This window comes from Festucalex cinctus, chromosome 9, assembly GCF_051991245.1.
Source record: "Festucalex cinctus isolate MCC-2025b chromosome 9, RoL_Fcin_1.0, whole genome shotgun sequence".
In the NCBI taxonomy this organism is placed as follows: Eukaryota; Metazoa; Chordata; class Actinopteri; order Syngnathiformes; family Syngnathidae; genus Festucalex; species Festucalex cinctus.
Genome location: NC_135419.1, coordinates 5915502 through 5928483, shown reverse-complemented (window position 1 = coordinate 5928483; position 12982 = coordinate 5915502). Strand labels below are relative to the sequence as shown.

The 12982-nt window shown below is 39.1% G+C and overlaps 1 long non-coding RNA gene across 1 annotated transcript in view; it reads left to right on the top strand.

Annotated features, from left to right (window-relative positions):
- LOC144026417 (uncharacterized) overlaps nucleotides 1-254 on the top strand; it is a 53169-nt gene extending 52915 nt beyond the window's left edge. The window contains exon 7 of the long non-coding RNA XR_013285135.1: nucleotides 62-254. This is a non-coding gene — a long non-coding RNA (uncharacterized LOC144026417). The remainder of the gene's footprint in view (nucleotides 1-61) is intronic.
- The last annotated feature ends 12728 nt before the right edge of the window (nucleotides 255-12982 follow it).

Here is a 12982-nt window from a genome sequence, read left to right as displayed (position 1 = left end):
GGACAGGTCATTTGAATCATCAGCTCCATTTGTTATTTACAATTGTCAATTATGCCAACAGGAGCATCACTTGTGTGTCTGCCAGTTGCCAATTACTCTCCTGCCTACCTCGCTGACCTCCCAGCACATGAAGGGATGAAGGGGAGGACGATGCAAACCCGATCCCGACGAGATGTGAGGCGTCCCAGCCATCTGCCACCCGCATCCATCCAGGAGAGAATAGTGTGAAGCTAACAAAGAGAACAAGGGACAACGAGTAAGGAGAAAATGAAAGCAGATAAGTGCAAAAGGAAGATGACCAGCAAAAAAAAAACAAAAAAAAACAGCCTTTTTAGTCGAATAAGAGGTCAATACATTTCTGACCAAGCGTTGCATACTGCGACATCCTCCCCTGTCTTTTATCTTATTTATGCCTCGAAAGCACAAGCTCCATGTTGAGCAATAAAACCTTTTATTGCTGTGGTCTATGATGATAGAATTAATTAGGACTAAGCCAATGCAAACATATTTTTATAGTACCTGACTGCGCACAGGGCAAGCCATGAACCAAATGCATAAAACAAATGTAATCACATTATGAATAAAAAAAAAAATTGTGGTGTGAAGACCATCACAAATGAAAATGGTTAAGATTACATTGAAATATACCAATGCAATTATGTAATTATTACTGTACTATTATGCACACATTCAGGCAGGCGCTTAGCGGGCGCGCTCATACAAGAGACATTGCTGTTTCTCTTTATATTGCCAATGTATATATTTTATCTCATATACTCCACATGCTAACATTCAACAGTCTGTTATTTAAAGGAATACAAGACTTGTGAAAAACTAACCAGCCATTCTTTGAAATGGTTCATTTCAACTCAAACTGTTGTTGAGCGATTCTGATTTCATAGCACTTTTTATGAATATTTTTGCATTAGGGACACATTCAGCAAGCGTGTCTTTTACTAGTTTTGTTGTCCACGGCCACCTTCCTTAGAAGCTGTCAGCTGACAGCTGTAACGTGTCCTCTTATCAGTCGATGATCCCGGATGTCGCTGGTGTGGCGGTGCGGTCATATGACGCTCCACGCCGACTATGTCTGTCGCCTGGTGGTCTCTGGAGGGTTTGGCTACGTCCAGGAACATCAGCTGATAAGAGGACACGACACAGCTGACAGCCGACAGCTTCTAGTGGACGCTAGTATAGGTAAATGCTAACCTTGTCATAATAATAATAATAATAATAAAAATGACAGTATTCTTTTTCACATTTTTGAACAGTGTGGCATTGATTGAAGCATAATTAAAAGCTTTGAAAACATGTTTCAATTGAGGTCAAAATGTAAATACAGGCTAGTCTTCCATTTTGGATTCATATTTGTATATCAGACTTCAGGGGAGTCAGTGCCTCACCAGTCATGAACATCACCACACTCATTGATTCTTCCCCATTTTTGCTTAATTGTCATATTTTGCACAATGGGAGACAGGTTTGGACTGCTGGCAGACCAGTTGAGTATGCTACATGTGCTTGACATTGTCTTGCTGAAATATGCAGTGACATCCCTGAAAAAGTTGTCCCAAAAGCTTTACCCTATGTATCTTTTAGCATTACTGGGACTTTCACCAATGTGCCAATTATCCAAAACACCATCATTTCTGAAATCACCTTATTTATGTAACTGTAATGAAAACTGTTTTGCTGCCTCTTGGCCAGGACTCCCTTGAAAAAGAGGCTCTTAATCTCAACGGGACTATCCTGGTTAAATAAAGGTTAAATTAAAAAAAAAAAAAAAAAAAAAGTGCATTAAATGTTGTAGGTGTACCTAATGAGTGGCAGGTCAGTATATGTGAATGCATTGCAATAATTAAAACTAAAAACGTGAGCACCCTGTGAAACTCAAATTTAAACAAAAGATGTGTAATGAAAAGAGTCCATCACATTTTTTTTTTATTCCAGTGATTAGCTGAGAGTGTCATTTTCAGTCCGAAAAAAAGTGAAACAGGGGGAAGGTATGAGGGCTAACCTTATGGGATGTTGAATTGCAATTTGCTCCAGAAGAAAGCTTGACAAATACAAATGACAAAGGGGCCAGAAATTCTAATCCCTTCGTGTCTTCTGGCTGGGGGATATTGCTTTGTAAAAAGGAACATGACATAACCAACCTTGCAAATATGTCTGATGGCTCTGTTATGGAAGAGTTGTGCTGCTAGGATAGAGTGGTTATTTTTCACTATTGTTAGTGCCCGCAGATTTTCCGCCGAGACGGCTGATGTTTCGGCCCAAACAGAGCAAGTCACAGGAAGCTGCTCTAATCGCTTCTTGATGTGTCCAAGGTGCAGGAAGGTTTTATTACACAGCAATCCAAGCAGGAAACCAAACAGGTGTGTATGCTTCCATTTGTGCTAATTTAATTTTGGAAACTATATATATATATATATATATATATATATATATATATATATATATATATATATATATATATATATATATATATATATATATATATATATATATATATATATATATATATATATATATATACAAAGCATTTACACTCAGGGCTGACTTCATTTCTGTCATTAGGTTATTGCATTTTCATGCAGCATAACAGCTAAATGAAGCTTCACCATGTTTGCTTCAAACTCTTGGCTCCATTAATTTACCCTGATCTGAAAGCCCTCAGAGCCCAACACAGAGGAAAGAACATGACACACAGCACTGTTGCATGAGTTATTAACCCAAATGACTGGTCTTCATATGTTTAAGCTATCAAATATTTTAAAATTTAGTTTCAATGTTGAAGGAAAGCATGGTCCAACATTTTAAGCCTCTAACTTTAGTTGTCGACTATGTTTGCTTCACCCATGGCAACCCAATCCCTTCAGGGCTTTACAAAAGTTTAAAGTAAAATGGGAGAATGTCGTAAGACAGACAAAAAAAAAAAAAAAAAAAAACTTTTCCAGGCCCAATTCGCAGACCTACGGAAAATGATCGTTGCTTGCCAGCGTTCATACTTGTACTCTTTTCAACAATTCTTTTAAATTGTTGTACTATATCGCGGTAACATTTAAATTACTTTTAAATTATTTTTAAATAAAGGAAGATAACTCAGACGGATGTATGCTCCTTTTCAGCCCCCTGAAAACATCACACTAGTCATTCTTGACTAATCTGAGGTGGTGGTGGACCGCTGACCCTTGATGCTTAAAATAAGTTATTATTTGTAGACTATTATTATTGATAGAGCAAGATGAGGTTTTCAAAATTAATTGAAAATTTGCTGCAACACATGGAGCTAAACCAACAACCCCGCAAATACTTTCTGTTTTGCAAGTTCTCAACGTAAAAAGTGAGCTAGCCACTGACCACTACTGACCTTGTATCTTTTTTTCCCCTAGCATTCATCTTTGTAAACTTTTTTTTTTTTTTTTTGCAAAGGTTAATGCGGTACAGACTAGCCTCACAAGTGATGGTGGCTGTATTGACGCAAGATGATATAGGTCACAGCCTTGAAGCGCCTGTGGATGATTGATGAACCATGTTTGTATTGACGGTTCTATTCTTCTGTGGATGTTGGTGGGGGCTATTTTTTTTTAAAGCCACTGAATTACTTGCTAAATAATATGGGAACTGCTGGACTGACTTTGATTCCTTTGACAAACCACCACCGTCTCTAACCTGTCAATGGCATGCTCAGATCGCTATTGATTGCCAACATTATTGCTGCAGACTAAATTCATTACAGGATCGACCAAGGCTGTACGAATGTGGTAGAGGTTGATGGTTCTGAAAGCAACTGAAAGGTTAAAAAGAAGCCCAGAAAAAAGGGTATAAGTAAAAATCATTTTCATGGCTACAGGCTGTGAACACGATGAACTGTGAAGGTAGTGAACCATGATGGTTTTGTGTCAAATGAGTTTATATTTGGAAAAAAAAAAAGAACTTATATGATAGATATGCAAAAAGATGATTTCAAAAATACTAGTATTGGAAAAGAGCATAGTTTCAATCTGGATTTAAAAACATTTAAATTTTAATGGTATGTTTTGAATCTTTATGGTATTCTTATTCTTTATTGTTGTTATTCTCCGAACTTTTTTTTTTTTGTCCCGTTTCAACTATAGGAAGGGAGTTGCCTCAAAATTATACACACAAAGAAATTTGTGATTTTCACATGTTTTTCAGATCCACAAATATCTACAAATATAAACACTTACTGGAATGTCAAATAAAGGCTCATTTTCCGTTCTTCAATTTCCAATTTTAAACGAGAAACGGGAAACTAGTTTCGTGGACAGAGGTTTACTTGTTAGGGTGGGGGAGGGGGGATATTTTACACCGAAAAACAACTGCTTTTTAAAGGTGAATTTGGGGTGAGTGTATTATACACGGGTGCGTATTATTCATCGGATTGTACGGTATTTAACAAAATTCTCATTGAGCAGACCTTATTATTCAAACAACATTGTTGGATTGAACAGCTTTTTTTTGGTACATTTATATTATGATCTTGTATGAAGGGTGCACATTGTACATCATGTGGCGTGTGGGGACCATTTTGAACACGTTTTGCACATAAATAAATTAAATGAAAAAGAAGTAAATGCACTTTACTCTTTCCATCTGAAGAGAAATGCAAAGCAACCCTTATTGATAACAAACGGTGCCGCTAATATACCGAAAAAAGGAACGGGGCCTCATTTGAAATGCAGAGCATGCCTGTCCCTGTCCATTGATCTCATTCTAATTTTGCCGCGCTGTGTTGATTCTGTCAATTGAGTAATGCGGCCAAACAGCCTGACAAATGAAAACACACACACAAAGCATCTCTGCCTAATCTGCTACTTTATATTGATAGAAATAAACCTGTTCCTGGACTTCATTTGTTCTTCTTGGCCATTAATCCACACCTAGACATCCTTCGTCCACGGGCTTAGGAGCTCTCGATTCCTTCCTTCCTACTTGGAGATTGGGAGCTCCATAGGGGGGCCTGAAGATTCTGCAGAATACCAATTGGACACACCGGGGGGGAGTCGAATGAGGGATCCCGATTATAGATTTTGCCTCAAACATTTTTTTCCCCTCCTCTTCTCATCTAAAGTCCTCGAGAGGTCTGAAGGAGAAAAAGTGTGTATGTGTGCTTATCTGTAGTTAGGTGGGGACTTAGACTTGGAGAGTAAGAGGGTCATCAAGCCAATGTTTACTGCTCTTAAATAGCAAGCATCGCGTCTGGGTCAGAAGTTCGTCTCTGCGGTTTGCGATTTACGATCCCTTTCAGCAAAGGTGCTCTCGAACACGACAGGAAGGGGTGAATTGCAATATTTTTTTTCAAGAAAATTTCTGTGTTTTCTGTCCAAAGACTAGCTGTGCAGGGACAAGAAATGTCAGCGGAGATGAGAGAGGTGTGGAAAAAGGAGGAGGTGAGAGGGATTGGAATAGCTTCATTCATCATAAGGTGGCCTGCCATCTCTCCCACCTCTCTGATTTCACATGATCCAGGAGGATTGGGTTTGAGGTCTTGCTGTCCCTTGAAGAAGAAGAAAAAATATATAAAGAGAGAGAGAGAGTTTGATACTTACCAACTCTCATATTTGCTCCGAAACAGAAACTATACATCTGTATTTTAATAACGGTAGCCCGTTTCTTTTGATGTTCCTTGTGTATGCAAAAGAGAGAAGAAATAAAATTAGCTTTCTCCACTTTTTGATAGTCAGGCAGACATGAAGTACCTGAATACCATTAATATAATCCTAAATGTTAAAGAATTACTTTAAACTTCAACAGAATGCTCTCTCTGTTTGCTACTTTGCTTTTGCTATTCCCTTGTGAACAATCTTCCCTCTGGCGTAATTTAATTTCCTTCACATTAATATTTCCATCTTCAAATAAATCAGTCATACAACATTTCACAGTGCTTCACAAATGTACACATTTATGTGCTTGGGGCTTGAAGAGAAAGCTTTGGATATCAATCCAAACACATTTAAATTGCAGTCGTGTCAAATCCCTGCGATTGGCTGGCAACCAGTCCAGGGTGTCCCCCGCCTACTGCCCAGAGCCAACTGAGATTGGCTCCAGCACCCCCCCAACGACCCGTGTGAGGAATAAGCGGTCAAGAAAATGGATGGATGGATGGATGGATGGATGGATGGATGGACCCTACCACAGTTTGGCTTTAGCCACAGGCCCTTCTACTCAACTAGCACTGGGGAGGTCGTTAACCTGCCGGATGTGTAGTAGCACTTGTGGCTAAAGCCAGAAGCCGGCTGGGATAGGCTCCAGCAACCCCGTGACCTTTGTGAGGAGTAAGCGGTTTTAAGAAAGTGAATGTATGTATGTTTGTTTGTTTGTTTTTTAAGTCCATTCCTTGAGCGCCTCAATCCAGCCTGTTTTCCATGTCTCCCTCCTTCAGGCAGCTGAATCTAATGATCAGCTCATCAGCAAGTTTGCAAAAGCCTGACAACAATCCTGGTCATGAAACAGGTGTGATAGTGGAGGGAAACATTTAAAACAAGCCGGATTGAGGCTCTCGAGGACCGAACTTGGCCACTACTGCTTAGCGGGTAGGTCCAATTTTTGACCCAAATTGGGATATTTTTTTAACCCAGTAGTTTTAAATGTGTTTTCTTTGTTGGATAGCCATTAAAAAGCAACATGGACAAGAATCCTCACATCATATTGTTGGTGGCAGTTGCCACATTATACTTGTATACAACATGATGGTTAGATATGGTTTTGCACAAGATGAAATCATTTGAAGTTTTGCCGCAATGATGCAGGGAGATGATCAAACGTGGTTGCATCCCGCAAAAACTGGTCAGATCAAGAGGTGCGAGGCACGATCCATGCTGATCATTACAGCGTCCCGCCGTCACTCACTGAGCATGTTATCCGCCCTCACCCTCCACTTAATCACCCACTCACTCACTCACTCACTCTCACTCACGCACACACTCAGTCACTGCAGTCACCAAGACAGGCCGTCACTGCCACTTTTTCTTCAAAGTAACAACAACACTGCCCCCTTATGGTGACTTACTCATCTACCACTTGGACAAGATGATGTCAAATATGAAAAATGACTCCCACCAACAATTTCTGACACACACACACTGTCTTGCTGATTTACAACTGTACTTTGCGGGGAGAATAAAAGATGGTTAATATGGAGAAATGGTGGAATGTGCTGAACATTGGCACACTTTTGGGTCAGCCTGACTTGGCTCCATTTCAGGCTGAATCACTGCCGCTCTGTGCTCATTACTAAGACAAGGCCATTTGACAAGTGTTGAAAACTGCGCTCGTGGGAGGTTTAGGGCCGTACTGTGTCATCCCAGAGGGGCGAGTAATTATCCGTTATGATCACTGGTAGACGGCATGAGCCTCTGTGACAGCTTTTTGTTGTTTTGATCTCCAAGAAGATGACCAGAGGCCTGTGAGAATGATTAAAAGAGTGCCTCCCCTCCTTGCGTCTTTGGAGAAAGCAGCGCGATGATGCCCGGGCGGTTTCGAAAGATGCACCTTAACAGCACGAGTGACAAAGAAATGGAAATGACCAGAAAAGAGCATCTCGAGAAGGTGGCGGCGAGAGGTTTGAGGCCCCTTCCAAGTCCTCCTCCACGGCTTTGTAGCTTAGAGACATTTGGATAAAATTCAAATGAGCGGGAAACAGAGGGGCGGCTTGTTGTGCACAAACATGAACAATTATGATTACGACGGATAGTCAAATGTATGCGTGGCATGCGGTGACATTTTTGAATAATTAGGTTTCACAGAAAAAAAAAATGTATAACCAAAGCCAAGAGAGGAGAAAGATAAAACAAAATGCAGCCAAGATTCTCCCTCAAAGTTGAGAAGAGGATAAATAGACAAAGCTTCAAGGCTTAACAGTTGACGTGCTTGTGTCTAAGCTGCCAGTTGGTGATGATTACTTGCCATTCATTCATCAAGCTATTGCTGGGAAAGTTTTAATTAGAGCCCAGAATGTCAGCCATTCCCTGACAAAGGCTTAATGGGATTTGGGTGTTTCAGGCTCTCATAGAGTTCCTCTGACACCCTTGTAGTTCCATGACAAGTCTCGGATTACACCGAGGATGGTTTATTCATTTTCGGTGCACTTTATGGCCAGTTGTTTTCATCTTGGCCCTTAAAGTCTTTTTTCTTGTTTATGCCCATCTAAAAATAAACATGAAACATTGGGTTTGTAGTGTGAAGAAAAGCTGAGATGCAATAAAAGTCAGAGAGAGAATGAGGGAAAAAATGTATCTCCTGAGTTCTTTCTTTTTTTTGCAAAGAGAGATGAATTAGAAATGTGTGGGTGTCTCAATACGCTGGTCTTAAAATCCCCTTGCTAATAGCCCCTGTGTGTCGGGAGAGACGAGTCCAGATTTCAGCATTTCATCTGCAGTGTTTGTTATCTTTGTTTTTATCGCTTGATTTCTCCATGGGCCATAAACTTTTATAATGAATATACACAGATGGAACATTTTTATTCAACAAGAATACAAGTGCAAAGATAAAAATGCGGTAGAATAAAGTGCCACGTGGGTGGAATTCACATTGTGCTCGCTAACGCTGTCAGAGTCGGAAGCTGTTTTATTGAAATTACTTTAAATAATGTACAATGCGCGGCTATAGCTTTGCACTTTTCTCTCAGACATCGAAAAACAAAAGCATGTGTCCCTGTATAACTTAACATTGCAGATGCACAATTCAACGATTAAAAAATTGTGAAATACAAATTGATGGATCATGTTATTTAGCTATACACCAGATAATGGTTTTACTTGGGGTGACCAAATGTCTTTTGCACGGACATGTCCACTTTATTTTTATTTTTTTTTTACATCAAGTGTCAGGATGTCCTTTTTTTTTTTTATTAATTAATTAATTAATTTATTTATTTATTTATTTATTTATTTTTATTAATGAAAATGTCCGGTTTTCACTGAGTGACAAATGGGAGGCGGAGACTATCGCAAGGATTGTAGGGGGATTTTTTTATTTTATTTTTTTATTGTTTAATTGTTGTCCATCCATCCATCCATCCCTTTTCTTATATTATTTATTTATTTATTTATTTATAAGAAAAATGTAGGTCAATTGTGCATACCTCACTTCCTATGCCTTCAAAATAAGGGCCTAAACTCTTTTGGCTAGCCAGAATTTTACTCATTGGTAGTGCGCTGTGCTCATAAACCACATATGTGATTGTGGTGTGGGTTCGATCAGTTGTAAAAAATAAAATAAAGTAAAAAAAAGTCGCTCGCGGGTTGGGCGATTCAAAAGAGTTCTGTTTTTTGTTTTATTTTATGGCATCTATGAGTAAACTTTGAGTTGGACTGAGTGTCCTCTTTCTTGGAACTCAAAATAATGGCCACCCTATTTTACTACATTAAAATATTGGGATTGTACTGAAAACAGTCAAATTAAATCCAGATTTGACCTAAACAGCAGGTTTAAAGATCAGGTTAACTGAACAAAGCAAATAACATATGTGTTGGGATTTGATACAAGGTTGGAGGGTAGAGTGCAAAAATAAGTGTGCACAGTCAGTGTGTTTATGTTGACAGCTTCTTGTTAGACCTCTCAAGTGATCAAAAAGTGGCGTTATTTTGCCCATTCTTGTTACGTTAGTGATATGAGGGTAATGTAAACAATAACTCTTGTTTGACTAGCATCTTCGAATCGTTGTGCCTTGGCTCCTTTTATTCTCTATAGTCAACTTTCATACTAGAAAATATGTTTTGTGTTTAAACATTATGTTGCACATTCACTTTAAGTGATAGGTGTTTAAAAAATAACTCCCATTTGATTAGCATCTTTCATTATTGGCTCTGGCTCTTGGTTCCCGTTATTCTCTATAGTCAACGTTCATACTAGAAAATAAATAGGGCCTACATATATTCATAGCCTGTAATAAGTAGCATTTGAAGTCTTTAATATTGCGTATCCTTCTTAAAGGGCCCATGTCACTCCTTTTATTTTGTTTTTTAAATTGTTAGCATCTTTGATGTCTTTATCAAATTTTCAAGATAATTTGTTAGGAAGATGCTCAGGATGCTCTTTTTTTTTTTCTTTTTTTTTTTTTAAACTATTCTGATTAGTTAAAAAATAAAAAATTAAATACTGACATCTAGGATGGGCTATTTTCTCATGAACATTCCATATGTTAATAAGCTTTGATTCTGACGGCATCAGACCTTAAAAAAAAACAAAATGACAAGTAGTGAGTGGTTTTATTCCAATCAAGGTCATCTCATATCATTTATATTTTATTGAAAACCTGACTATTCTATGATTTAATTTCCTGCCCTCCAGTTGGGCCGAACCTTTCATTAAATTAAAAAAAAAAAAAAAAAAAAAAATGACGTTGGTAATCCATCACAGGTTGTCTATGCATTCATCTTGTGTAGGTGTGGGCTACTGCAGCATTACGGGAGAAATAACCACATTTTAATCTTGCACGGTTGCTTTTTGTTAGTCCAGTTTGATTTGCTGACAGTTTAATCGGTGACTGAAATGCTGTTTGGCAGTCAGATCTGAAACAGATCAATCCCCCCCCCCCCCCCCCCAACCCCCGGGGGGGTCCTGACTAAGAAGAGACAGGATGGTGTCTTAAATCTCAACGGCTATTGGAAGTAGATGCATTTGACCTCACTAACCCCCAAAGTCCCAGTTTGCTCTGTATTCACATCGCCTCGTCTCAAGGTTTCCTGGGACTGAGAAGAGGTGAATTTCAAATGAAATGGAAGTTACTTGGTTGTGTTTTTCCGCATGTTGCAATGTCTTTGTGCAGAAATATGTTAAAGACGAGGGCTGTGTCCTTGCAATCATTTGAGTGATGACTCACAAATATCAGGTCAACTCTCAGATAATGCACACATGACGGTGTGTGCTTCATGAAGCTTCGTGAAGCTTCATTTTCTCATCACTAGTTGGGTGAGAAGCGGGGTACAACCCATCCATCCATTTTCAATGCTGCTTATCCTCTGCAGGGTTGCTGTCCAATACAGAAATAATAAATGTAAAGCATATTGTGTTTATATAATCTCATCATAAGTGTCATTTATTATGTGTTTATTGACCAATCAGCTCCCCAACTTGCTTGCATCTGTCGAGCTGTTCTTAATTACCTCGTCAATTCAGAAGCCTTTAAACTCTCCTGGTAGTCTCGTGGCTCTTTCAGCCTTCTGCTCGTTCCCCGTAGATTTGTTCACATCTTCTGTCTCGCAGCCTCCGCACTGAAAGTAGCCATCCACGATGTGTTGTTTGTCTCCTTCGGTTTGTTTGGCTCGCTGATTTTTGCACATGGTCCCCGCTGCCCTCCCTTAGTGTGACAGTTTGTGAAATGAACCAGGAAAATAGCCAAAGGCTAACAAAGCTCAACATGATTCAGAAATATGGATTCAAATTATGCTGCAGACTTTGAAATTAGCTTCCCAACAAGCTCTCACATCACTTGTTCATCTCATTGTGGGTCTTTCGCAAACTACTTTTTAACATACATCTTTTATAGAAGCATTCACTTTGTTACAGTGTTGTTGCTTATGTTGGGTTGTCCGGCAATGCCAGTATCTTAAAACCTGGATGTAGATTTTTTTTTTTTTTTTTTTTTATTTTTTTTTGCAGTTGCTTTTATCAGGCTTTTGATATAATCCAGCAAAATCCCTCATCATCTAAAAATGTGTTATGACTGTGTTTAGGGTTGGGGGTCATTGTGTTGTAATGGTCCTGTTGTTGTTATTTGTGACGATGTTGATGTTGTCAGTTGCTATGCAGTTGCTACATCCCATATGATGATGAAGTTGTCCCTTGCGATTGTCACGCTCATTATGTTTTGTATTTGTGCCTCCTGTTTTGCCATATAGGCATTTTTTAGATCATAGAGAATTAGCAAGAGTTACTGAAAGACACTTTCATTTTGGCGCGGTTTGGTGTCGACTTAAAATATACGATTTGCATTGTCAGTTTAACACCCAAAAACAAAAAAACCCTTCCCAACCTTGCATCTTGTGGGGTTTAAAAAAAAAAAAAATCCAGCCTGACAATGTGTTGGCCCAGACTTCTTTTCATGCACTCTGTATGTGTTTATTTATTCATTCTCTCTCCTGTCCGGGGGGATAATGCCACGTTGTTGTCATCCTTCCATGACCTTTACATCCTTTACATATTTTCAGTGGCATTTTGATATGGGTGGACAGGGTGGGCGGCCCTAAGGTAATGCACAGGTTCTGTGCAACTTGGCTGAAATGCGTGCGTGTGTTCGTGTGTGTGTCCTAATTCAGCAGAAGAGCCTAGAAGGCAGAGAAACACGGTTACTCTCTCATGGTTTGGTTTTACTGCAGCGGTGTGAGGCTATTATCAAGCCAAGGCAATAGAGGTGAGGAAAGGGGGCCTTGTAATAGTTTTTTATAGGTTCACCACTGCCCTGTCTCTGCACCTGGCATTTATATGCCCCTGGAGGTGTTGCAAATGATTTTAAATTAATAAGCAGGTGCAGGGTGGGCTGCTGGTGATGAGCTTGGATGCCCTAATGAGATGAAGGTGAATAACTAGCCTCACTGTGTGGCCAAAACATTTTTTTTTCTTCGTCTATTAGCCTTGGGAGTGACCAGCAGCCATATTCAGGGGGGATGGGCAAAGCTCAACATAGGCCTAAACATTTGTCACCTGTCAGCGAGGGAACAGCTTTTCTCAATTATTTCACCGATTCAAATAGATAAATCACTTTTGATTTGGCAAACCGAATTGAGTTGTTACCTTTTAAAACCGTTAAATCCTTGAATCATATCACACGTACTGAGATACATATTGAATCATCTTTTATGAGAGATGCCCACGAATTATAAATAGTATAAATCGGTTTAACGTTGCAGATGATTTGTTTTTGTTTTTTTAATAAGATTAACTTGGTCTATGGTGAGATTTTACATGTTGCATATTAATAAACATTGCAAAAGCTACAGCCAGACCATTGAACTCAAAC